At 47.0% G+C, this 26,583-nt stretch overlaps 1 protein-coding gene and 1 non-coding gene across 2 annotated transcripts in view; one reads left to right on the top strand and one right to left on the bottom strand.

Moving 5' to 3' along the window:
• The window catches only part of SNX29 (sorting nexin 29), a 595,061-nt gene that overhangs the window by 199,096 nt on the left and 369,382 nt on the right, over positions 1 to 26,583 (bottom strand). The window lies entirely within an intron of this gene.
• Positions 15,090 to 15,162, top strand: TRNAG-CCC. The gene has a single exon. It is a non-coding gene; the product is annotated as a tRNA-Gly (tRNA).

The following is a 26,583-nucleotide window of genomic DNA, read 5'->3' as shown; positions in this document are numbered from 1 at the left end:
CCAGCAGCTTCCCCAGCTGTCTGTTTCACACATTGTAGTGTATATACGTCAGTGTTACTCTCTCAATTCGTCCCATCCTCTCCTTCCCTTGCTGTGTCTACAAGTCCATCTTCTATGTCTGCATCTCTGTTACTGACCTGCAAACAGGTTAACCAGTACCATTGTTCTAGATTCCATATATATGTCAATGTATGGTACTTGTTTTTCCCTTTCTGACTTATTTCACTCTGTATAACAAGCTCTAGGTTCATCCACCTCAGTTCAACTGAGTCACATTCGTTCCTTTTTATGGCTGAGTAATATTCCACTGCAAATATGTATGACAATTTCTTTATCCATTCATCTGTTGATGGACATCTAGGTTGCTTCCATGTCTTGTCTATTATAAATAGTGCTGCAATGAACAAAAGACCAGGAATTCCCTGGGCTGCGAGTTGGGGTGGCCCTGTTGTTAGAGGGACTGTCATTTTCCTCAGGGTGTTTAGGGTGAGAGCAGGTACAATCCCTTGGGGGAAGCCATGAGGTTGTGTGTACCAAGATCCCTAAAACATCTCCATCCTTTGACCCAGAAATCACACTCCCAGGATTTATCCAAAGGAAACAAAGATGTCAACAAAAATTTACATTGAAGATGATTCCTCTTTCCAAGCTTAGACAAGTAAAAGAAAAAAGAATCTAATGGTACAACTAAAGAGAAATGATTCAAGAAATTATGACATGTCCATAGGAGATGCCTGGTTTTAAAAAATGAGTTATACACATAAATACACACACACACACACACACACACTCATAAGGGTACAAGCACAAAAATAACTCTGGGAAAATATGTAAGAAAACAGCAACACTGATAAAAGATTAGGAGTAGGACTGGGGAGAAAAATGAGGCTTATTTTTTATTCGCTATCTTTCTGTAAGATTAAAAAAATGATCGAGTGAACTGCTTTGAAAGAATTTAAAGGTGCTTTTGAAGAATGAGATAGCATTCCATGTGCAATTATGAAAACATCTAAAAGAGAAACCGTAACAGGAAAGCGAGAGCAGGCTCCAGATGGTGGGTGTAATACATACCATGGGTGCAAAAATGGGGAAGGAAGAATGTCAAGTTGTTGCTATTTATTTTTGCATTAGGAAGGTATAGAAGTGAAGTTCAAGGCACCAACCAAAGGGGCACCAGCCCTGGGGGCAGGGCCTGGACAGAAGGGTGGGAACGGGGCTATTCATTCATCACACCTTTATATCTACTATTTGAGTTTTGAAATAATCTAATATCCATTAAAAATGTAAACTAAAATGTATTATCCCACCAAAGAGTGCTCTTGACCAATTTGTAATGGCACAGAATAAAAGCTCCTGTTCTCCATTTAATAAAATGCTACTACGGAATTCCCTGCTGGTCCAGGCGGTTGGGACTTCGTACTTTCCCTGCTAAGAGCGCTTAAGCAAGAACACTGGAGTGGGCAGCCTATCCCTTCTCCAGAGGATCTTCCCAATCCAGGAATCGAACAAGGGTCTCTGGCACTGCAGGCAGATTCTTTACCAGCTGAGATATCAGGACTCGGATTTAATTCCTGGTCAGGGAACTAGGATCCCAAAAGCTGTGCGGCACAACCAAAAAAAAAAAAAAAAAAACAACAACAAAATTTTTTCTAAAGCTGCTATTAACATGAACTGCAAATACCCAGTATGTGTCCTAGATAAAACTAGCAATGACTGTGGATCAGTAGGGTGAGGGTGGAAGAGATCCGAAAGACAGTGGGGTATCGGAGAGAGGCAGTCAGATGGATCTGCCGCATGTGTCCGGACTTCTCTTTACTTTCTACGAGGAAGATGCATTAATCCTGTGACCACTAACACAGACGTCTGCATCGCATTACTGTGTAAAGTCAATAAAACATTCTTTCCGATCCTCCCCCACTGGATGGGAGGGCCTATGTCTTCGAATCTTCCTTGCATCGAGGCAAGAGGGCTGAGGGCAGCTCTGAAGCCCGTCTTCCAAACACCACTCTCCCCTTGCTGCTTCCACATGGAACCCAGTGCCTTCTCTGGAACTCGCTTCTCTGAGTTTACCTCCTCACCTAAGCCATCACTTTGCTGACAAAGGTCTGTTGAATCAAAGCCTTTTGACTTTTGGTTTTTCCAGTAGTCATGTATGGATGTGAGAGTTGAACTGTAAAGAAGGCTGAGCACCAAAGAACTGATGCTTTCAAACTGGTGCTGGAGAAGACTCTTGAGACTCCCTTGGACTGCAAGGAGATCAAACCAGTCCATCCTCAAGGAAATCAGTCCTGAATTTTCATTGGAAGGACTGATGCTGAAGCTAAAGTTCCAATACTTCGGCCACCTGATGCAAAGAGCCGATTCACTGGAAAAGACCCTAATGCTGGGAAAGATTGAAGGCAGGAGGAGAAGGGGATGACAGAGGATGAGATGGTTGGATGGCATCACCAACTCAGTGGATATGAGTTTAAGCAAACTCTGAGAGATAGTGAAGGACAGGGAAGCCTGTCGTGCTGCAGTCCATGGGGTCACAAAGAGTCAGACACGACTGAGCGACTGAACAACAACAAGGCTAGGAGAAGATTCCTTGGCATGATGTGATTCAGGCAAACAGATCAGAGGCAGGACTCCCAGACAGTGAAGGCACCAGTGGCATCATCACACTGCCTTTTGAGTGCAGCCTTGTCTCAGTTCGGACATGAACAAAGCTTGGACAGTGGGAACCTCATTTACAAAAAGGAAAGTTTTGACTATCTGTCCCACCAGGCTGAGGGGAAGGGTGACCAGAAGGACCAAAACAAAAGACAAGTTGAGGTCTTTAAGGATAGATGCCATTCATTCTACAGTAATGTGAACAAAGAGCTTCTTCAAAATGATCAATTTTTAAAAGAAGGTAGATGTATGGCAAAAACCACCACAATATTGTAAGGCAATTGTCCTCCAGTTAAAATAATTTTTTTTTTTTAAAAAAAGGAGGTATTTTCCTGATAGATAACTTTCCCTTTGGGTATGCTTGGCATGCTGTAGTCCATGGGGTCTCAAAGAGTCGGACACAACTTACCAACTGAATAAAACAACAAATGCTTGTTTGTAGGGACATTCTTGGACAGTGGGTGTAAGAACCTGAGAGCTGTTAAATCCTTCCCACTCAGGAGCTTTTCTTCTAATTGGTGGCATTATTGGCATCAGCAAGTCAGGAGACATGAGTCAGCCTCAGTTTCAGGGAGGCTGGCTTGAAAAAGAATCCATGAACTTTCTGACCTTGGTGGATCTATCTTGAAAACAAGGCCTGGGTCGACAGCAAGTGCAGGATGACAGCTGATGGCAACTCTTGTTCACCAACTTAACCAGCTGTCTTTTCACACTGTCTACAGAGACTGGAGAGGGAGCATCTGAGGGTTACAGCAATCATCCCGAAAGCTGATTTGACTTCCAATTCTGGCCGTGAAAGAAGTGTGGGGCAGAGATTTTGTACGAAAAATCAGCTATCTATTGATACTGACCACAGACATCCTCATGCCTTCCTGAAGCCCCGGGACTCTTGGAGGACACGTCTCCGTGATGGAGCCTTCTCTTCGGTTCCCACCAATACAGAGCGTGAGAAAGCATGGTCATCCTCACTTCCCTCTCCCTGGCCCCACAGAGGAGGCGGCTTACCATCTGGGCTGTGGTCTAGGCGGGAGGGTCAGGGGGCAGTATGCTAGTTCGCAGGGAAAGGCAGAGCCCATGGCTGGAGACACAGGGCAGCCAGGATTTCGGGGCCTTTCTGGAGTGAACACCCCAGGTGCTGCACACATTAGCGTGTAGGGGCAGGCGAAACCCACAGACAATCAGAACCCTTTCTCATCTCTAGGTACACAAGGCAGACTTCATTGATTACCTGAGAGGTCACGTGGCTCTCTGAAGGCCCTGCTAGAAAGCAACAGAGATGCTGGCTGGAGGGGAAGCCAAAGTGTAGTGAACGCCTTTTGTTGATGTTCAGTCGCTCAGTCGTGTCTGACTCTTTGTGACCCCATGGACTGCAGCATGACAGGCTTCCCTGTCCTTCACTATCTCTCAGAGTTTGCTCAAACTCATGTCCACTGAGTCAGTGATGCTATGTAACGATCTCATCCTCTGTCACCCCCTTCTCCTCCTGCTTTCAATCTTTCCCAGTATCAGGGTCTTTTCCCATGAATCAGCTCTTAGCATCCGGCGGCCAAAGTTGAATGCCTATGCACCAATGTATTCACCCACTTAATCCTCCAATAAACATGTGAAGCAAGTATCACTGCAAGTCACGTCCCCCTCCTTTCTCTCCCCAGCCTGTGTGCAGCTGGCTCTTCCCCCATCTTTCAAGATTCAGCTAAAAGAGGACTTCCTGTGAGACACCTTCCTGACCACCAGAAGCACACCCTCCGCTGCCGCCTTGTACCATCCCCGGGGCTCAGGCTGCAACTGGTTGCTCCCTGCAAGCTCGGGGACAGCAGCCTCCATGTCTTCTTGTTCACACTGGCTCTGGCACACTGTGGACACTGACTGAGCATCTGGACTGAGGAAGCGAGGGAATGATGAAGGAAGCTCCATTTCCATGGAAGTGTCAATCAAGCCTCCAACTGCTCTGGAGCAAATCCGCAGTCGTCATGCATGAGAAGGATGAACTAGTTTGGAGATAAGAGGAACCAAAGGAAGAGAATCACAGTCTTTGTCTTCTAATTACAGAGCTCTCAGATTCACTGCTCAGAAGACAAGGGAAAAAGGGGGACAATACAGGACAGTGAATCTTGGTCCCAATCATGAAATGACACCCATAATTTATGTCTTCCAGGCGCTTTCTCACACACCCTCTCTTTTCAAATAGCCTTCCCCAAAGCGATTAACTCTCACTTTGCACTGCCAGAAATGACAACTATTTCCCATTCCACCAACACCCTGCTTTCTCATCTCACTTTTCAAGAAGGAACAACACATCAGATACACGGCTGTCTCCAGCTTGGTAGGCCGGGCCAGGAGACAGCCCTATGCTCTCCTCACGTCCCCAGGAGGGAGGCAGCTGCCTGGTCTGGACCACTTTCAGGGTTCTGTGCTTATCTGTTAATTTGCTCTTCTGTTTGTACAAATATACAATTAGAGGCGTCAGTGGAGGCCAAAGACTCTCTGCTGGGAATAAAGAACTGGCAAACAAGAACTTTAAAGAGTCTTTACTTCTGTCCTCCGAGTAGTCCTGGAAGCCTGCACAAACGCAGCCTGGCACACTTCTGTAAACTTTTTTTGGATGTGTTTGTTTTTCCCCAAAGACTCTGAGGGTCTCAAGGACCATATTCTCAGGGCCCCAGATTATATCAGGTACATACTAATTGCTTGGAGCATGTTTCCCATGGATGAATAGACACACAGATTAACAAACAGATGGGGGACAGGATGGTGGATGAGAGCAGAAACGAGAGGGTCGGGTTGGGAGAGAATTATCTAATTTACTGAGAATGGACATCTAGTTTTTTTCCCCAAGTGATTAAGTTGCATGGACAACATCTGTACAAAGGGCTTACTAAGTGACATTTACTTTCACTGTTTAGGGACAAAGTTCAAGGGCTTGGACAGAACAGACGGACATTTGGGGTCCAGCAGTCCCCACCCACGACTGAAGCGCCAGCTGCTCCAGCAAAGACGTACACACCCTCGTTACTTAGACGTTTAGCCCACAAATCCACATTAGGTTCTTCTTATGGCCCTGGCACTCTGGGTACCAGGGAGTTGGCAGAGGAGATAAAGGAACACACAGTCCACCCAGGGAGACAGTCTTTAAACCAACTGATAACACAATGAAAAGTCCACAGAGAACAACCAGGCTCACTAAGGTGTCTGGGAAGGCGATAGGGAGAGGGGTTTGGAGGGACTGTGGTGAGAGGTGGGGCTCGAAGGAGGACAGCAAGGCTCTGGCCTTTGCTCAGTGGAGGGAAACCTCCAAGCGGATTTAAGCAAGAGAGAGACTGGAAGAGACCCCATCCGAATAAGTCACTCTGGCTGCAGAGGAAAGACTGGGCAACAGGCAAGAGGAACAGCCAGGAGGCTGCTGAGCAAGCATGTGTGTATGTACATACACACATATGTGCATGTGTGCACTATCTCGATTCTGCACGCTGGATCATTTGCCAACCTGTCTGCCCACCACCTTTTCATTGACAGATTTTTTTTTTTTTTTTAAGGAGGACCTCTAAGAAGAAATCCACAACTGTCTACAGCTTCTCTAGGCTTAATTGCTAATAGAAAGCTATTCTTCAGTTATGAATTTTCAGACAATCTCAAGCGAGACACTCAGGCTTCTTAGGAAGGAGCTGAGAGCATTCAACTTATCCAAACTCACTCCTGCTACAGATGAGAAGTGGCTGGGTCCCCCATGCATACTTCTTCAGCCTCACACCACATCAGGGGGTCTTGTCTGCTCCTGACAGGTCCCCAAAGTTTCTAGAAGCTGCTGCAAGGGCTTAGTGGCCAGAGGGCCTCCCCTCACACCATTCTTCGGCAAGACCAGCTCAGCTTCTAAAGATTTCCCTGGAGATTCTGTGGTTAAGACTCTGTGCTTCCACTGCAAGGGGCAGGGGTTTGATCCCTGGTCAGGGAACTAAGATCCTGATGATGAACAGCAAAAGCAAATAAGCAAACAAATAAACAACAGCTGCAAAAAAAAAAAAATTATATATATATACATACATACATACATACCCTAGCTTCTAATACTTCAGTGCATTTCCCAAAAAGGCAGACCTCCTTTCAAAGAAAAGGTTACACAAGCATGATTTACTCAAGAAGACAGAAGTTTAGGACACACTGAGCGAACTGCCTCATCTCACCCTCAACTCTCACTGAACAGCCAGAGATAGAGAGGCACAGAGCTACCAGAAGATGCCAAGGAGAAGTGGCATTGTGCAAACTCTAGAATCCAGACATGCCCTCCCCAGGCTTCCGCTGTAACTGGCAAGTGGGTGTAGGGTTTCCCTGAATACGCAGCAAACAAATGAAGCTGTCACTTAGAAATCAGCCAGATCACCAGCCACATTAACAGCATTAAGATGTATCAAGGAGGTTTAAGCAGCAGGTCTGAGGAGCTCACGGCTGCAGACAGGAGCCGGTCTGGGTCTATCTGGGCTGATGTGCTGGAGACACCAGGCTGTAAGCACAACAGATGCCCCTCACCTCCACCCCCAGCTTGTTCATTTTTTCTGGTCCCTAAACCCATTGCCTCTCCAGATTCGAGACCAGGGGTTAGTACACAATGACCCACAGGCCAAATCCAGCCTGCGTTTGTAAATAAATTTTCTGTGGACCACAGTGACGCGGCTATAACATGTGTGTATCACCTGCGGCTGCTGTCACTCCATCCACAAAGTCCAGTCCCTGCGACAGAGACAGTAGGACCCGTGACACCTAAAATGCTGACTCTCTGGGCATCTATGGGAAAAGTTTGCCCACTTCTGCTGTCGCTGATGGCTGAACAGATGAGAGCAATCATCAGCAATTTCAGGGAAACACTTCTTCACACAAATGTTTGAGTTCCACAGCTGCACGAAATGACTTTCAGTGACTTGAGAGTAAAGAGACGCCCCAGACCTTAATGGAGGGGGAGAGATAAGAAGTGACGTTTAAGGTACTGTATATTAATACACAGATACAGCATCCAGAAAAACGGGACCGGGGGATGTGCAGGGCAGGAGTAGAGGCATCAGGAGGTGGGGGCGGAGGGGGAAAGAGAGGTTGGGACAGACTGAGAGCGTGGCACTGACATGTATGCACTTCTGTGTGTGAAACAGACAGCTAGTGCGAAGCTGCTGTACAACAGCGGGAGCCCAGCTCGGCACTCCGGGGTGACCTAGACAGGTGGGATGGGGAGTGGAGGGGAGGCTCAAGAGGGAGGGGATATGTGTGTCAAAGTGAAAGAGTTAGTTGCTCAGTCGTGTCCGACTTTGCATGACCCCCCGTGGACAGCAGCCCACCAGGCTGCTCTGTCCCTGGGATTCTCCAGGCCAGAATACTGCAGTGGGTTGCCATACCCTTCTCCAGGGAATCTTCCCGACCCAGGGATCAAACTTGGGTCTCTCTCATTGCAGGCAGATTCTCTACCATCTGAGAGGTTTGGGAGTGGGATGGAGGCTTCAGAGGGAGGGGATACATGTATATGTACAGCTGATTCCTGATGCTGTACAACAGAAACCAGTAGAGCATTGCAAAGCATCTATACTCCAATCAAAAAAACATTTTCTTAAAAAACAAATGACATTTAAGGCCCTTCAGTTCAGTTCAGTTGCTCAGTCGTGTCCGACTCTTTGCGACCCCATGAACTGCAGCATGCCAGGCCTCCCTGTCCATCACCATATCCTGGAGTTCACTCAGACTCACGTCCATCGAGTCCGTGATGCCATCCAGCCATCTCATCCTCTGTCGTCCCCTTCTCCTCCTGTCCCCAATCCCTCCCAGCATCAGAGTCTTTTCCAATGAGTCAACTCTTCGCATGAGGTCACCAAAGTACTGGAGCTTCAGCTTTAGCATCATTCCTTCCAAAGAAATCCCAGGGTTGATCTCCTTCAGAATGGACTGGTTGGATCTCCTTGCAGTCCAAGGGACTCTCAAGAGTCTTCTCCAACACCACAGTTCAAACGCATCAATTCTTCGGCACTCAGCCTTCTTCACAGTCCAACTGTCACATCCATACATGACCACAGGAAAAACCATAGCCTTGACTAGGCAGACCTTAGTCAGCAAAGTAACGTCTCTGCTTTTGGATATACTATCTAGGTTGGTCATAACTTTTCTTCCAAGGAGTAAGCGTCTTTTAATTTCATGGCTGCAGTCAGCATCTGCAGTGATTTTGGAGCCCAAAAAAATAAAGTCTGACACTGTTTCTACTGTTTCCCCATCTATTTCCCATGAAGTGATGGGAGCAGATGCCATGATCTTCATTTTCTGAATGTTGAGCTTTAAGTCAACTTTTTCACTCTCCTCTTTCACTTTCATCAAGAGGCTTTTTAGTTCCTCTTCACTTTCTGCCATAAGGGTGGTGTCATCTGCATATCTGAGGTTATTTATATTTCTCCTGGCAATCTTGATTCCACCTTGTGTTTCTTCCAGTCCAGCGTTTCTCATGATGTACTCTGCATAGAAGTTAAATAAGCAGGGTGACAATATACAGCCTTGACGTACTCCTTTTCCTATTTGGGACCAGTCTGTTGTTCCATGTCCAGTTCTAAGTGTTGCTTCCTGACCTGCATACAGATTTCTCAACGTTCATTTACCTCAACCTCACAGCAATGTCCTACCGTGAGGATTCTGTGTCTGGCCCTATTCCACGAGAAGCTCAGGGAGGCTCTGTGAGGTGCCCACGGACACAGCGAGAATTCAAAGCCCAGTTTAGCTCAACCTCAAGCTGCGCTCTTCTGCCTACACCTGCTGCCTCCCCGCCGAGAATCATGAGTGTAAAACAAGAATCCAGGCTAATCTCTGAAGGCAGGAATCTGTTCCTGTGACAGAAATGAAGACACTCGGGCAACCAGAGAGGTATTCACCTTTGCTCTTTGCAGCTAAGATGCGTCTGGACTGTATTTCTGCCATCACAGGTATGGTGATTACATTGGCAGACGAGTGGGCACTGCTGACTGGCAGATAAAAGCAGAAGGACTCTGGAATACTTCCTCCCAGGATTTTTATGGGGACTTAATGTCTACTCTTTCTAAATAACGGAGCCACACCCTGGAGGCTACTTCAGGACTGTGGAGTGGGCTGGCGGGGTAAGTTTCTCAGGAATTTCTCCAGCAATTCCCAGAGAATGCCCGGGTCCTCAAGGAAAGCCTCAGGGTCTGGTGTCTGAAAGTCAGGCATCTCTGAGCCTCACCACTTACTATCCATGAAATCTGTGCCCAGTTTCCTTTTCTGTAAAACGGGGCCAGCACTCGCCCATCCCAACCTCTGTACTGTTGTTATAAACCACCCAACACGCTGCCTGTGTGGTTCTTGTGGTCGCCCTCAGCTGCCATTTCTCACCTTCCCTGTCACCTCCCTGTAGGAAAAAGTCAATGGGAAGGGGAACATGGGTCAGCACTGAACTTCAGCAAGCCTGCCTTCAGTTTGGGTTGGTTGATTTGGCTGTGGTGAGTCTTGGCTGCAGTCCGTGGGGGGCTCCCCTTGTTTTGGACCATGGGCTCTAGAGCAGGCTCAGTAGCTGTGGTCCACGGGCTTAGTTGCTCTGTGCCATGTGGGGTCTTAGTTCCCTGACCAGGGATCAAACTCACATCCCCTGCATGGGAAGGCAGATACCACTAAGGAAGTTCATTTGTTTTCCCAAATCGGAACCCATTTTCTACTACTGAGAATCCACCATCTCTCCTGATCTGCCTTGGGGGCCACCCACCAGCTACTCTGAACAGAGCAGCACTGGCCCCACAGGGAGGAACAGGCACCTGGGCAAGCATCCGTGTTCTTCCTCAGCCTGCATTTCTAGTCCCTTCCAGCTGTGTCACAAGGAGCAAAGAGCACTGACGTCGCCCATGTCCCTCCCAGTCAGGGCTAAGTCGCCAGAGACAGAACGGTCACCTTGGTTTCTGCACACTGGTAACAGAAACCTACAAGCTTGTCTCTTTCACTTGACCTGTCCCCTCTGCGGGAACAGAAGGCTTCCTGTTTCATTTCTTACCCTTCAACTCCTCTCCTATTAACAATGAGCTGGCACTGTATTTGCCTCACATCTGCAAATAATACAGCCCAGGCTGAAAACATATCTGTGGGTTTTTCCTTCCTTGTAAGTTCAGGATTTCAATTTTATTATTATTTTTTAAGCAAACCATTTCCCTTGATTGACATCTTGCCAAGAGGCCCAGTGTTAACAGCAGTGCCCCAGCTGCTGTGTGGGGCAGCACTCGGGCAGCTGAGGGCTGGGGGATGCATGCAGGGCAGCAGGAGCAAAGGGCATGGACGCCAGCGCCCAGCCCCCGGGGCCCTCTCCCTTGCAGTGTCAGCCTGGCAAGTGACTCACCCTCTCTGGGCCTCTGTTTCCTTCTCTGTAGAATAAATACATCAATTCCACCTGCCTTACAGGGCTGTCCTGAAGAAGTGAGACAACTGATGTCAAGGGCAGGGAAGAGAGTCTGAGATGCAGGGCTTCAAGTGCAGCCAAGGCTGTGGTCACCTAGAGCGGCCTGGCACGTGGAGGCCCAATAGGAATCCTCTCAAGGCCAATCCACTGGGCTGGGTGTAGAGACAGATCTAACACTTCTGGAAGGTCTGAGCACCTCTCACTTGTCACACCCACAGCAGCCCAGGGGCTGGCAAGGCGTGGGTCCAGGCAGCTGTGTCTCCCATCAGTCCTGGAGAAAGAACACAGTCCATCTGGCTGTCATGCACAGGATAACCTCTGTGTCCTTCACATGAGAAAACCCTAAAAAGGTGACTTCGAAAAGTCACCCAGAGGAGGCTCCTATGGTCTTCACTTGTTCCTTCAGACCTGTTATTGCCACTTGTCAACACAGTGGTCATCCAAAGTGCGAGGCTTTTCCTTCATTTGCGTGTTTGTTCAGGAGGTTTGGGGGCAGCTGATGGAGACCGAGGTGAGAGGGGACCACGGGCCACTGGGTGCAACCCCTGCACATGTCACTCACCAAGGAGAGGGGCTTCTGGGGCCCTGGCTGGGTGAGAGCCTGGAGTTCGGCCATCCTGCCACCTACACCGACCCCAGTGTCCTCTCTTCAGAGGCCTGGGGCCACCGGGGGACACAGTTTGAAACCACCACCCTGGAGAAAAACTCCCATTCCCTGAGAGGAGAATCCCCAGGCACAGCCTCCAGGCACTCTGGATTCACTTCCTGCCACCAACCACATCCAACCCAGGCTCCTTCCTCACCCATTCCCCAGACGTGTGCCCTTCATGGTTGGCATTTTCTGAACCCGACAAGGCTCAGGTGGCCCCACTCAGTAAAGCCTTTGGAATGAGATGTTCCTCTTTTGCAAAGACAGCTGAAGGCTGCCCCGTGCTGTTGCCATGCACTTTGCCCGTGTGTCTTGTTACAGCCCCTCCCATATACCTGGAGGTCACTGGTTTACTCCCTGCTTCTCTGGATGCCTGAGAGCTGACCAGGCACCAGGCGGTGCTTTCACCCACCTCAGATGCCCAGGACCTCTCATAGGGCCCAGCAACAGGGTCATGATCTGTGACAACATCTATCTTTCTGTCCTAACAGCAAGGTCTAGAAGGATAGCACCAAACATAAGGATGGTGGTCCTGGCAGGGGAGGGGGGTGGAATTGAGGGCAATCATTAAAAATATTTTAATTTAATGCCTGAATGTTTACATGTGGGATGTACTCAGGTAATACTGCGTGCATGCTCAGTCGCTCAGTTGTGTCCAACTCTTTGCGACCCCATGGACCGTAGTCTGCTGGGCTCCTCTGTCCATGGGATTCTCCAGGCAAGAATACTGGTGGGGGTTGCCGTGCCCTTTTCCAGGGGATCTTTCTGACCAGGGAGCGAACCTGCACCTCTTATGTCTCTTGCATCGGCAGGTAGGTTCTTTACTACTAGTGCCACCTGGGAAGCCCACTCATGTAATACCGGTGCTTTCTGAAAAAATGTTTCAATGATAGCAGCTGTAGTGAGTTGACAGCAGCTGCCCGCCCCCACCACCAACACTTCAAATGGTATGTCCATATCTTAAGCCCCAGAATCTCTAACTGTGACTTTATTTGGAAAAACAATTTTACAGATGTAACTAAGTCAAAGATCTCAAAATGAGACTACCCTGGATTTTCCAAGTGGGCCCTAAACTCAGTGACCAATGTCCTTAAGAGAGAGCCACTGAAAGAAGCAGAAGGCCAGGTGAAGGCAGAGGAAGAGAGTGAAATGATGTGGCCACAAGCCAAGGAATGCTCGGGCTGCTCTAAGAGGCAGGAAGGCTCTTTCCCTGGAGTCTCCAGACAAAGCCTGGCTCTGGCCAGGGTCAGTGCTCTGATTTTATTATTTATTTAAGATTTTAAAGATTATTTAAAAAAAATTTTTTTTTTTTTACTTTACAATACTGTATTGGTTTTGCCATACATCAACATGAATCCACCACGGGTGTACATAAGTTCCCACTCCTGAACCCCCCTCCCTCCTCCCTCCCCATACCATCCCTCTGGGTTATCCCAGTGCACCAGCCCCAAGCATCCTGTATCCTGCATCGAACCTGGACTGGCGATTCATTTCTTATATGATATTATACATGTTTCAATGCCATTCTCCCAAATCATCCCACCCTCTCCCTCTCCCACAGAGTCCAAAAGACTGTTCTGTACATCTGCATCTCTTTTGCTGCCTCGCATACAGGGTTATTGTTGTCATCTTTCTAAATTCCATATATATGTGGCGTGCTGCGATTCATGGGGTCACAAAGAGTCAGACACGACTGAGCGACTGAACTGAACTGAACTGATACTGTATTGGTGTTTTTCTTTCTGGCTTACTACAGTCTGTATAATAGGCTCCAGTTTCATCCACCTCATTAGAACTGATTCAAATGTATTCTTTTTAATGGCTGAGTAATACTCCATTGTGTATATGTACCACAGCTTGCTTATCCATTCACCTGCTGATGGACATCTAGGTTGCTTCCATGTCCTGGCTATTATAAACAGTACTGCAATGAACATTGGGGTACGTGTGTCTCTTTCCATTCTAGTTTCCTCGGTGTGTATGCCCAGCAGTGGGATTGCTGGGTCATAAGGCAGTTCTATTTCCAGGTTTTTAAGGAATCTCCACACTGTTCTCCATAGTGGCTGTACTAGTTTGCATTCCTAGCAACAGTGTAAGAGGCTTTCCTTTTCTCCACACCCTCTCCAGCATTTATTGCTTGTAGACTTTTGGATCGCAGCCATTCTGACTGGCACGAAATGGTACCTCATTGTGGCCTTGATTTGCATTTCTCTGATAATGAGTGATGTTGAGCATCTTTTCATGTGTTTGTTAGCCATCCGTATGTCTTCTTTGGAGAAATGTCTATTTAGTTCTTTGGCCCATTTTTTGATTGGGTCGTTTATTTTTCTGGAATTGAACTGCATGAGTTGCTTGCATATTTTTGAGATTAGTTGTTTGTCAGTTGCTTCATTTGCTATTATTTTCTCCCACTCTGAAGGCTGTCTTTTCACCTTGCTTATAGTTTCCTTTGTTGTGCAGAAGCTTTTAAGTTTAATTAGGTCCCATTTGTTTATTTTTGCTTTTATTTCCAATATTCTGGGAGGTGGGTCATAGAGGATCCTGCTGTGATTTATGTCGGAGAGTGTTTTGCCTATGTTCTCCTCTAAGAGTTTTATAGTTTCTGGTCTTACATTTAGACCTTTAATCCATTTTGAGTTTATTTTTGTGTATGGTGTTAGAAAGTGTTCTAGTTTCATTCTTTTACAAGTGGTTGACCAGTTTTCCCAGCACCACTTGTTAAAGAGACTGTCTTTAATCCACTGTATATTCTTGCCTCCTTTGTCGAAGATAAGGTGTCCATAGGTGTGTGGATTTATCTCTGGGCTTTCTATTTTGTTCCATTGATCTATATTTCTGTCTTGTGGGCCATTTTTTAAAAGTCTTTATTGAATTTGTTACAATTCAATTTGTTGCTTCTGTTTTGGCTTTTGGCTGCCAGGCATGGGATCTTTGCTCCCCGACCAGGGATAGAACCTGCACCCCCTGCATTGGAAGGTGAAGTCTTAACCACTGGACTGCCAGGGAAAGCCTTGATATCAGGCTTCTGGCTTTCAGAACTGTGAGAGAATGAATGTGTGTTGTTTTAAGCCACCAAGCTCGTGGAGATTTGTTACATTCATTGATTTCTTGCCAGGTCTGTGTTATACATTTTAAATGCCTCATTACTCTAAGGGGTTGATAGTATTACCACCCTCATTTTATAGATGAGGAAACAGACACTCAGAGTTGACTTCACATGCTCAAGGGCTCCAGAGCCTTCAATGCACAGTAACACGTAACGAAAGAACACAGCTTTGGGGTTTCACAGATCTAGGCTTATACTCTTACTCTGCCACCCCAACCAAGGCCCCCAACTTCTCCAAGCCCCACTCTCCTCAACCATAAAGCAGGCTCAGGACTTCCCTGGTGGTCCAGTGGCTAAGACTCCGTGCTCCCAACGCAGGGGGCCCAGGTTCAATCCCTGGTCAGGGAACCAGATCCCACAGGCTGAAGCAAAGATCTCGAGTGCTACAACTAAGACCTGGTGAAGCCAAATAAATAAGTATTTTTTTAATTAAAAAAAATAAAGCAGGCAAGTAATACTTCCCTACTGTGCTTATTATGGATTGAATAAAAGAAAGAAAACACAGAGTCTGAGATAGAGTATCCTGGTGCTGGGCACAGAGGGGGCCCTTGGCAAGCATCACCTGAAGGCATGGGAGACGGGCCAGGGTTTTATTTATTTACTGGTAGGGACAGTCATGTCAGAAGTCAGGGGTAGGAAGTGGCTGGAAGACATATTCTTCCATGAAGAACACGCTGACTACAGGTGCAAACCGTTTCCTACATTCGCTCACCCAACCCGACTCGCAGTGTGATCGGCTCCTGGAAGTGCCAGATGGGAGGGAGGGCAGATGGGTCGATCAATTTCACAGAACAGCGCGGGCAGCTGGTCCGCCTTAGGGGCTCCATCGTGTGAGTGTAAAAGATGATGGTACTGGTCGGGGAAAGAATTCTTTCAAAGCTGAGCTCCGGTTCTCAAACACTAAAAAGGCCCATTCCGCAATTTGTCCCCAGGCAACTTGCCGTGTGATGTCCGGCAATGAACTTCAAAACAGTACTTTCCGAAATGCTCATGTGTCAAAGTTAACAGCCCCAAGACACACACACACACAGACACACACACAGACACACACACACACAGACAGACACACACACAGACAGACACACACACAGACAGACACACACAGACAGACACACACAGACACACACACACAGACACACAGACACAGACACAGACACACAGACACACAGACATACACACACACACACACCCCCCAGATCCTACAACCAGCTAAACAATGGTCACATCACAGCTGGGCAGCCTCCACTTGCTGCCACTGATGACTTAGGAAGCCAGTCACCAAAACCCTCACTCACTCAGAGCCCCAAACCATTCCCTGCAGAGATCAGACACAAGAAGCAGTGCTGCCACAGAGCAATCTGCCTGACCTTCAACCTATTATCAATAAGCAATAAATTAAAAAGTTTTGCTAAAGATGCTGAGACCGTGCAATTTAGCATCTGTTTTATAATCACAGCTCCCAAAGTGTGATGCTTCCCCAATCCCGTTTCAAACTGATGATTTCCCAAGATAATGTGCTTTGGAACTGAGAGCACAGTCCTTGGTCCACAGCCTGGCCCCTGCTCTGCTTCCAGCATGCTGAGCAGAAGTAGGTAAAGACATTTTCTTGTTCTGGACCTTCATTTCCTTTCCGAGGAAAGGAAAGGGCAGGATGAAGAAAGAGGTGGACTGTGGCTGTTTAAGGCCTGGTGTCCACTCCCCTCCTGGGAGATCAGCCCACCCAGGGGCTGAGACTGACTCATGTGCAGCACACCCCACACCCGGATTCAAGGGTGAGCACCAAATAATGCAGGTCAGTCAGCACATCCTGTCCTTATGGCCACAGTGATTAGTCCAAGATTGGTCAACAAACCAAACTGGTTTAATGAGAGTGAAGCCTGGAGATTTTGCTGGCAACACTGGACAGTGTCATTCTTTCTCCTGACAATGACTGAGAAGACGGGACCACTGCTCACCCCGCTCCCAACTTTTCAGTGACCTGCTGAAACAAATGCCTTGCTCTGCTGCTGCCACTTTGACTCGAGTCCTCTGTTTCTGCCGCTGAACACATCCTAACTGATAAAGAAACCATGACCCTCTCCAATTCTGCCATTTATTTCATTCCATATGTTTTTCTAGGAAGGCCAAGCCCTCCAAGTGAAAACCCAAAGGAAATCCTTCAATCCCTGCTGCCAAGGAGAGACTGTGAGCTGCTTAAAGCCACAGACCACGTCGATCTTGTCTTTGATCTCCAGTTCAAAGAATAGTATGTGGAATCCAGGAAACTGAGAACCTGACACACAGGGACTGAAGGAACAGATCAATAAGCAGAGGTCTATGCTGCGGGCCTCTAGACAACCTTTACTTCTCTAAGCAGCATCACCAGGACAGCTGCCATGACCACCAGCATCACGGTTCAGGGAGTGCTACTGAGGTGCCAGGCATCAAAAGCTCTGCAGAGACCATCCGACTGAGGCTCATCACCACCCTGGGAGGCAAGTGTGCGGTCACCGCTGGAAGTCACCAGGGCCAGCCACAATAACGCTGCTGTTCCCAGCTGCCTGGCAGGACTGTACTTCTCCACCCATCCAAAGTGATGTGTGACCAAGGGACCTGCTTAACTAATGAAACAAGAGAGCAGTGAGGTGTCTCACGTCCGGGTGGAAGAGAAGACTGTGGACTCAGCCAGACTGTCTAGTCCCCCGTCGCAGCCTGGGTGTGGGTGTGAGGGTGACGAGATGCAGCAGAGGCCCAGCCAGTTCGTGAAGGGCACGCCACATGGATGCAACCATTGTGTCTTCCTTACCGGCATTTTGAAGTTCTTTGTTACTGCAGCATAACACAGCCCACCCTGACTAGTATATCAACTCCATTTTATAGAAGGGAAAACTGAGGCTCAAAGAGGTGAAGGGCCTTGTCCCAAGCCACGTCATTACCGAAGCAGAGAGGTCGTGCAGGCCAGGAGAAAACGGCTATGGCCACTGCTCCTCAGGTTCTGAGGAGTTGTTATCTCTGCCCCCAACCAGCTGACTCAGGCCTTTCACTGTCAGCCTGGCCCACATGCTCCCGGTTGGAAATCCGGGCACTAGGGAAACAGAGGTGTTGGTCCCTCTGTACCTCAGAAACCAAGAGTCTACCCCGAAACAGCAAAACTCAGCAAGTTTCCAAACCTCAAGACATCAAAAGTCCAGGAATGTAAGAATATACACAGCATAATATACAATAATAGTAGTAGTAGTATGGCAGTGCAAAAAGAATGGAGGAAAGAGATAAAAGAAATGAAGCTACTATTGAAGACTAGACCAGAGTCAGTCACGCAGTCGTGTCTGACTCTTTGTGACCCCATGGACTGTAGCCCACCAAGAATATGGCTACTAACTCCAGTATTCTTGCCTGGAGAATTCCACGAACAGATGTCACAGTCCATGGGGTCACAAAGAGGTGGACCCTACTGACGACTAACACACACACACACACACACACACACACACATATATATACATACACACACATACACAAAGAGAGTCGGTACACAAGAAGTCCTGCCATAGAGTTTCTAGATCATAAATTTCTATGAGTTCCTGTGACTTCCCTTGTGGTCCAGTGACTAAGACTCCACACTCCCAATGCAGGGGGCTCAGGTTTGAGCCCTGGTCAAGGAACAAAATTCCGCATGCCCCAGCTAAAGATCCTGCATGCTACAACAAAGATCAAAGATCAAAGGTCCTGTGTGTTGCAACTAAGACCCAACACAGCCAAATAAATAAATTAACGTTTTTAAGTCTTCAGATTTAACATAAGAAATAAATTTCTATGTAATCATTTCTCTATTTTCAATGAAAAGCAGTAATTTTGACTCAAATGCCTCATGACCAAATTGTGGAACAAAACCAGTTACAAGATCCACTGTGTCCACAAAAGAACCAGTGACTGCTGAGAGGAAGCACAGGTGTTAGGACCTGTGGGGACACTCTCCCAACTTCCAGGTGACAGGTGTGAATTAGCAGGTGCCTTCAGCATAGTCTGTGCCAGGCTGTCTCTTAACATGCATCCAGCCAGTCCCCCTCCTGTCATCCGTGTCCTGTGTCATCCTCTCCCTGAGGGTGGGCAGGTCCCACTGACTCCTCCTAACCAGCAGGCGGAGGTAGAAGTGACGGGAAGCCACTTCCTTAGGTCAGGGTGTAAAGGACTGACTTCCGTTGAGCTGGTCTCTCTCTTTCTTGGCTCACTCACTTGGATGAAGTGAATGGCTATGATGAACCTGGGCGGCAAGAAACGACCTCCAGCCAACAGCCTGGGAGGAACTGGGCCTTCAGTCCAAAAGCCCCTGAGAAACTAAGTCCTGTCACACGGTTAAGTGTGGAAATAGACCCTTCCCCAGTCAGGCCTGAGATGTTTGTAGCCTGGACCCAGGGAGAGAAACAGCTAAGCTGCATGGATTCCAGACCCCCAGATCCCATAAGACCATAAATGCTGTTATCTCAAACTGTTACTCCTGTCCCTGCATTTTGGGACAATTTTTTATGCAGAAATAGACAACTGGTACAACCCCTAAAAAGTATAACGGTGAGTTTTGTTCACTCTCTCGGTGCTAGTCCTTCAGGAATCGTTGGCACACTGCCCAGTGAGTCCCAGTGATGCTACGGGAGCCAAAATCAGGAGGCCTAAAACTCTGATCCTGTGATAAAATGGAGCGGGGGACTTCCCACACTTCAGCCCATCATGAGGCACCGCTGTGATGTTTGCCACACTCACATATTGTTTACTTGCACTACTGTTCACTGATGTCATTTTTTAATCAACTCATCTTTTTTACTTATAAAATTTACTCAACAGGAAATCACTCTGGCAAATAGAAAACCAAACGCACTTGCTATATAGAGAAAGCAAACTGAATCCAATGAAGAGAGAACTTCATTAAATTCGAAGCGTCACGGTTCCCAACACCACCTGTGTTAGAATCACTCGTGTCGACAACAGGCGTGTCCTGGCCCCACTGCGGAAATTCTCCTTCAACTGAACTGGGGTTGAGCCCTTGCATCCTGACCTTGAGAAATCCCGGAATACACGCCTGTGGCTCATGGGCTCTGGCGAGGGCCTGGATGCCATCAACCCAGCTTGGCTCACATGGGCATCTCCTCCAGCATGCTGCTGATATGGAGGACCCAGTCGACACTCCAAGGCCAGTTCTCTGTATTGCTGGTGTACAGGTCAACCCCTGACACACAGAGGATGCTAAGATGTCTACAGTGAATAAACAGAGGAGGTGTTATCCTGGATCCCAGGAGATGGGCAAGATCTGACCACCGTCCAGGGAAGAAGTGATATTCCAGCCGGGGCCCCAGGGCAGAGGGGGCGAGCTTCCTCCAGCCAGCCCTCACTGTCCCATCAACAGTTTCTCCCGTTAAGGCCTGGTTTGGTTCCAGGCCACCAAGAAAAGCAAAAATTCTCTCTGTAATTGATAGATAATTTCAAATTCAAATTGGAAATGCTTAAAAGAGACATCACGAGAATCAAGGGGTAGGAGACATGTGATATTTACCACGAACATGACAACAACAAATAAAAAATGAAGACAACAAATGTTGATCATCATGAAACATAAATCCATGATCCCTTGCCGGAGTAGGGGGCAGGCTTAGAGTGTATCGCTTCAAATTTACCAAGTACTTTCTGAGCAGCCATAGTCAGGATGCTATGGTGGAAAGTGAGAACTAATATCCATTCATTCATTCATGCCATAAATACTTAATACTCCCTGCCAGGCACTGGGACACAGTCAAGTTTACAATGGACAAAAGTTGAGAGAGCAAATAACTCTATGCCAAGCAGTGATAAGTGCTATGAAGAAAAACGTTAATAATGCAGGGGGTGTGGGTACTATTTTATTCAGGCTTTTGACAAGCTGATATTTGACCCCAACTTTGGATCACTTAGAGGGATTATCTCATTTAATTCAAACCTCAAAGAACTCTCTTGCGGGCATCACCCCATGTAAGGACAGGACACGAAGAATGAAAAAGTGAGACTGATCAGCTCCATGCTTACCAGTCCTGATGATGTGGGCACATTATCTATCTCACTTGTGCCTTAGTTTTCTTATCTCTAAAATGGAATCAGGAATATCCACCTTGGGCTTGTTATACCTGTAAACCACTGGGGGGTGTATTTGGCATATAAAAAGTGCTCAATAAATGTTGCCCATTTATGAAGGCAGGAGTGGAAATGCCACTCTCACTTTTAGGGACTTCATTATCTGATGGAGAAGCCAAACGACAAACCGGTGCAACCAGGGGATGAAAATATCCATGGATGTGCCATGTTGATTCACACTACCAGTCCCTTCTCATGACAGACCCATCTTCCCAACCAACTCCTACTCATCCTTCAAAACCCAAGTCAAACGTTTCCTCTCTTAAAACTTCCAGAACAATCTCAGCAGTTAATTAACCCACCAATGTGCCATCATTACACCTGATTCTACCTAATTCTCTTATTTGTTAATTTGGTCATTCAACACATTGGTATCAAGAGCCTTCTCTCTACCAGACCCTCCTCACTTAATCCTGCAATTACATGGTTTCTGTGTCTCTGTGTGTCCTCCATTGGAAGACAAACTTCTGTCCAGTGGCAGGAAAAAAACCCAACTGGATAAAATTCCATAGAACAAATGAATTAATAAGCAAACAAAAGGGCCCATCACTTTAAGGCAAATAGATGATGGAGGAAAAGTGGAAGCAGTGACAGATTTTATTTTCTTGGGTTCCAAAATCATTATGGACAATGACTGCAGCCATGAAATTAAAAGAAACTTGCTCCTTGGAAGGAAAACTATGACAAACCTAGACAGAGTATTAAAAAGCAAAGCATTCACTTTGCCAACAAAGGTTGGATAAGTCAAAGCTATGGTTTTTTTTAGCAGTCATGTATGGATGTGAGAGTTGAACCATAATGAAGGTTGAGCAAGGAAGAATTGATGCCTTTGAATTATGGTGTTGGAGAGGACTCTTGAGAGTCCCTTGGACAGCAAGGAGACCAAACCAAACCAGTCAGTCCTAAAGGAAATCAGTCCTGAATATTCATTGGAAGGACTGATGCTGGAGCTCCAATACTTTGGCGACCTGATTCACTGGAAAAGACTCTGATGCTGGCAAAAACTGAGGGCAAGAGGAGAAGGGGCGACAGAGGATGAGATTGTTGGATGGCATCACCGACTCAACGGACATGAATCCGAGCAAACTCTGGGAGATAGCAAAGGACAGGGAAGGCTGGCGTGCTGCAGTCCACAGGGTCGCGAAGAGTCAGACATGACTTAGCAACTGAACAACAAAGCAAAAGACAACATAAGAAAAGATGACAAAATGGGTGGTCCAGAGGGGAAGAGGATTAGAGGAACTCAGAAGCTAAAAATAAACACAAAAAAACTAGAACTGAAGAAGGCACTGTGGGCTTTATAATGAGCTGCAGTTTAATGGGGGGGTTTGATCGGGGCGGGGGGGCACGGAGGAGGAGACACATACTCATGAAGGATACAAGCCAAGCTCTTCAGAGTCAAGACCTCTGAGAGAGAAGCACTTGTATCTTATACTCTCTTCAGTTGTATAATACTTAATTTCTTTTAAAAATAGATTCTTACATTATTTGCATCATTTAGAAAAAAAGATTGAAAGCAGATCTTCTGAAAGACAAAAAGCAGAGAAGCAAGGCAATGCAAGTTGGAAGTCATGCGCACAGGGGAGGGGCTGACCTCTGGTCCACGGGCCAAGAGTGAGGGGCCAGGCAAGGCCAGAATCACGTCCTGCTGCAGCATCTGCCAGATCTTTCTAAAACAAAGCTAATAGCACATAAAAAATAAACAACACGGACCTACTGTATAGGACAGGGAACCATATTCGATATCTTGTAATAACCTATAATGGAAAAGAATCTGAAAGAAGAAAATATACAATTGAATCACTTTGCTGTATACCTGAAACTAACACAGCATTCATTGTAAGTCAAATCTACTTCAGTGGGCGGGGGTGGGTGGAGGGAGAGGGAAGAAACTAAAATATCTGCAGGCTTCCCTGGTGGTTCAGTGGTAAAGGATCCGCCTGCCAGTGTAGGAGATATGGGTTCGACCCCTGTTCCGGGAAGATCCCACACGCTAGAGGATAACTAAGCCCATACGCCCCAACTCCTGAGCCTGTGCTTCTCTGGAGCCCAGGAGAGGCAACTGCTGAAGCCTGCACGCCCGAGAGCCATGCTCCACAGCAAGAGGAGCCACTGCAATGAGAAGCCCGCTCGTCACAACTAGAGAGCAGCCTTCACAGCAACAAAGACCCAGCACAGGCCAAATAAATATCGATCTGCCTGTTCAGAGAGTCTGGGAGCCACAGCTGGCTGGGAGCCTCACTGTAACAGGGGGAGGCGGGGATTCACCCCGGGGGCATATGCTCTCATGCCAGCAGAGGCGATGACACTCTAGACAGCAAAAGGTTAAAAAAAAAAAGAAAAAGGAAGAAAAAAGAAAGCTACTTTCCTAGGAAAGAAATAAAAATCTAAGTGAACACAAGGCTCTTCTGACTTTATCAAAAATCTTGTGGCAAAGTCCAATCTCAAATGCCTGGCTGACTGCATCAGTCACATCTCAAACCACGGCCACCCACCTCGGTGTGGGTGCGGCCTGCAGGTTCTGGGATCAGGGCAACACCACTTGAACCTTTTTCCTCAGAAACAAGAACAACAGTATTTCTGTCTACCCAATGGGTAGGGAGGCTCAGGAACCCCAGGGTCAGTTCCAAGACGATACCTGTCCCTCAGGAAGAGGTCAAAAGAACAGGTCATGAGAGCAAATTGTTTGGCTTGGTTTCCCAGAAAAGACAGTAACAACAGATCTAGGTACAGTCTGCTCTAGAGCCTGCAAACCGGCTGACCAGGGAACCCACCTTCATGACATACACAGTAAAAACAGCATCTATTTCCACTGGAAGGTTATATAAATCCACTTCAAGGACACTGGGCTTCCCTGGTGGCTCAGACAGTAAAGAATCCACCTGCAATGCAGGAGATGTAGGTTTGATCCCTGGGTCAGGGAGATCCACTGGAGAAGAAAATGGCAACCCACTCCAGTATTCTTGCCTGGAGAAATCCATGGACAGAGGAGCCTGGTGGGTTACAGTCCATGGGGTCGCAAAGAGTCGGACAGGACTAAGCGATTAACACTTTCACTTTTCAAGGAGATGGATAACGCTCCCAGAACAAACTGTATGGTCCCTCTGAGGCTCTGATGCCACTCAATGAAAACTGAGCCATTACTGAACCTCACTTCGTATCATCAGCCCCAAGTTCATGATGAACCAGGAGAAAAAGGAGAAGAGATGAGCCTTTTAAAAAAAGTATAAAAAAATAGAAATCTTAAAAAAAAAAAAAATTAAGTCACGGGTAATTGGTAGGGAAGACAGGACTAATCAGAAGGGAGCTCTGTTATCATGAAGAAAGATATTTATTAAATTAAGAAATAAGCACCTATGTTTAGTTAGAGGGTATGTACAAGTATAATCATGTGGTTATTATGTATCCTTGGAAATACAGTGTGTGTTAATTTAGCAGAAATATGGTCAATTAACTCGGAATTTAGATGGACACATTATGATCAGTAGAATTGACAAGGCACCATGGGGACAGAACAGAAGAGGCTGAAGAATCTGCATTTTGAGGATGACATCAAGAATGACATGAGCCAAGGACAGTGGCCCAGCACGAAACAGAGGTCCAACCCAGGGCCAATCTACACAGGAGTCCCACGTGGCTGCCTGAGACTCAAGAACCGTGTTTCCTGGTTAACAACATAAGACTGAGAAACATACATGTCAATAAAACACAATGGTTAGGAGCCAAGCAACTCAAGACCTTGAGGTTTAACCCTTGAGAGGTGGGGGTGGAGGCTGGGAGCAGCTTCTGTAGAAGGCAAAAAGTGAGATCAGAGCTAAGTTACTAAATAAAGATGAGTAGCCTTGTTTGCACCAGTAATTGGTATGGGTCATGAGCTCAGGATTTCAGTCATCCAACTGAAAATGGCAACCCACTCTAGTATTCTTGCCTGGAGAATTCCATGGACGGAGGAGCCTGGTGGGCCACAGTCCATGGGTTTGCAAAGAGTCAGACACGATTGAGCAGCCAACACTTGCAATCTTACTGCAAATGTAATTTCAAAGTTCTGCAGCCATAAGCCTTGAGTTAGCCAGGCTCTGTCCACCCAAACCCTAAACCCAAGCCCCTCAGGGTCCCCCAGAGGAACTGAACTACTCATGGTGATGAGTGAACCAGGCATAAACCAGGGGTATAACCTGGGCACCCTTGGGAAGACAGACCTGTGAGTCCACCATTAACATCATAAAGCATGTGACTGCCCATTTGCACAGACAGAAACAGATGACTGGGCTCAAAGAGGGGCTTTTATTCCCTGGCACTGAGCTGTTTAAAGTGGGTTCTGCAAGCAACTTTCCGGATGATTCTGTGTCAAAAACTAATATTTCTGAGCTAAGCTTCTATGTGAGACATATTTTTAGTAGCCTCTCTTAAATGGCACTTTTAAAAATAATCTCCTTCAAGACGGTAGACGATTAGAACACGGATGTCCAAGCGCCGAATTAAAAAGCTTCTTATAATTTGGAACATGATGTTTAGAGCTGCCGTGGGACCACAGACAATTTAGTACTTGATCATTAGATATTCGGCAAGTGCCACCCAGCTGAAAAATATATTTCTTATTAAGCTTCAGGACTTAAATAGCATCAGCTCTCAAATGAGATCACTCCTTTGGAAGGTTTTAAAGATACCAAGAAAGTCCCAAGGAGCATTTTATTTCAAAGTGAACCTTATTACAAAACTTGGGATGAGTTTCTTCCATCTGTCTCACACCTGAATTTTAAATCCCTCGTCCTTCTCTCTCATCAGCTCCATCATTCCAATAATGGAGGGAAGAGATCCCATGGAAACACTAAGCAACTTACAGCAAGAATTAACAGGAAGTCTCTGCCATCCGACAGCCTCCAGGATGGCACCTTTCTGGATAATCAAACACTGCGGTTAATAGAGTTTCCATAGCTACCGCAGGTGCGTGGGAAGACTCACACAGCACCTGCTCCCTGAGTGTGCACACCAGCCTCCAAGAAGAGGAAAGTGAACACGGCCCCTGTCGCCAGACAGCTATCCATCCTCAGATTTAAAAAGGAAAATTCAACGCCAAGTGATAATACAGAGTGACAGATGCTGACCCACAAAGTGTCACTGGAACAGATTAGGGGCTTAGCCAGGTGGTCAGGAGAGGTGCGGGCAAGAAGGGAGGGTCTGTGCAGGCTTTCGTGGAAGGTGGTTCTACTGTAAGGCGCTTTCGGGGACCTAAAATGGAAAGAGCTTAAAATGTTTGAAGGCAGTTGCGATGAATAGCATCATCATTACACTGTAGAGCAATGGACGTGTTTATGAAACTAGAGATAATGGGAAGGGAAGGGGGAGCCGAGAGACAGACAGAACATGACAGCCTCGGAGAGAGAGACTCAGCACTGGGGAGAGACAGTCGGTCAGTCAGATGGGGGCAGAGAGACCAACACACACACAGTGGGTGAAAGAGAGAGAGAGGGAAAGGCAGGCAGAGAAAGACCAAGACAGAAAGGAACGGAGAGTGAGAAACAAGGAGAAGCAGGGAGAAAGAGAGCGACAGAGAGACAGAAGAAGAGATTGAAAAGCAGAGGGATGGACTTCCCTGGGGTCCAGAACAAGAGATTAAAAAGCAGAGGGATGGACCTC

Source organism: Oryx dammah, unplaced genomic scaffold (genome assembly GCF_014754425.2).
Source record: "Oryx dammah isolate SB20612 unplaced genomic scaffold, SCBI_Odam_1.1 HiC_scaffold_2, whole genome shotgun sequence".
NCBI classification, from domain to species: Eukaryota; Metazoa; Chordata; class Mammalia; order Artiodactyla; family Bovidae; genus Oryx; species Oryx dammah.
This window is presented reverse-complemented; position numbering and strand designations above follow the sequence as displayed.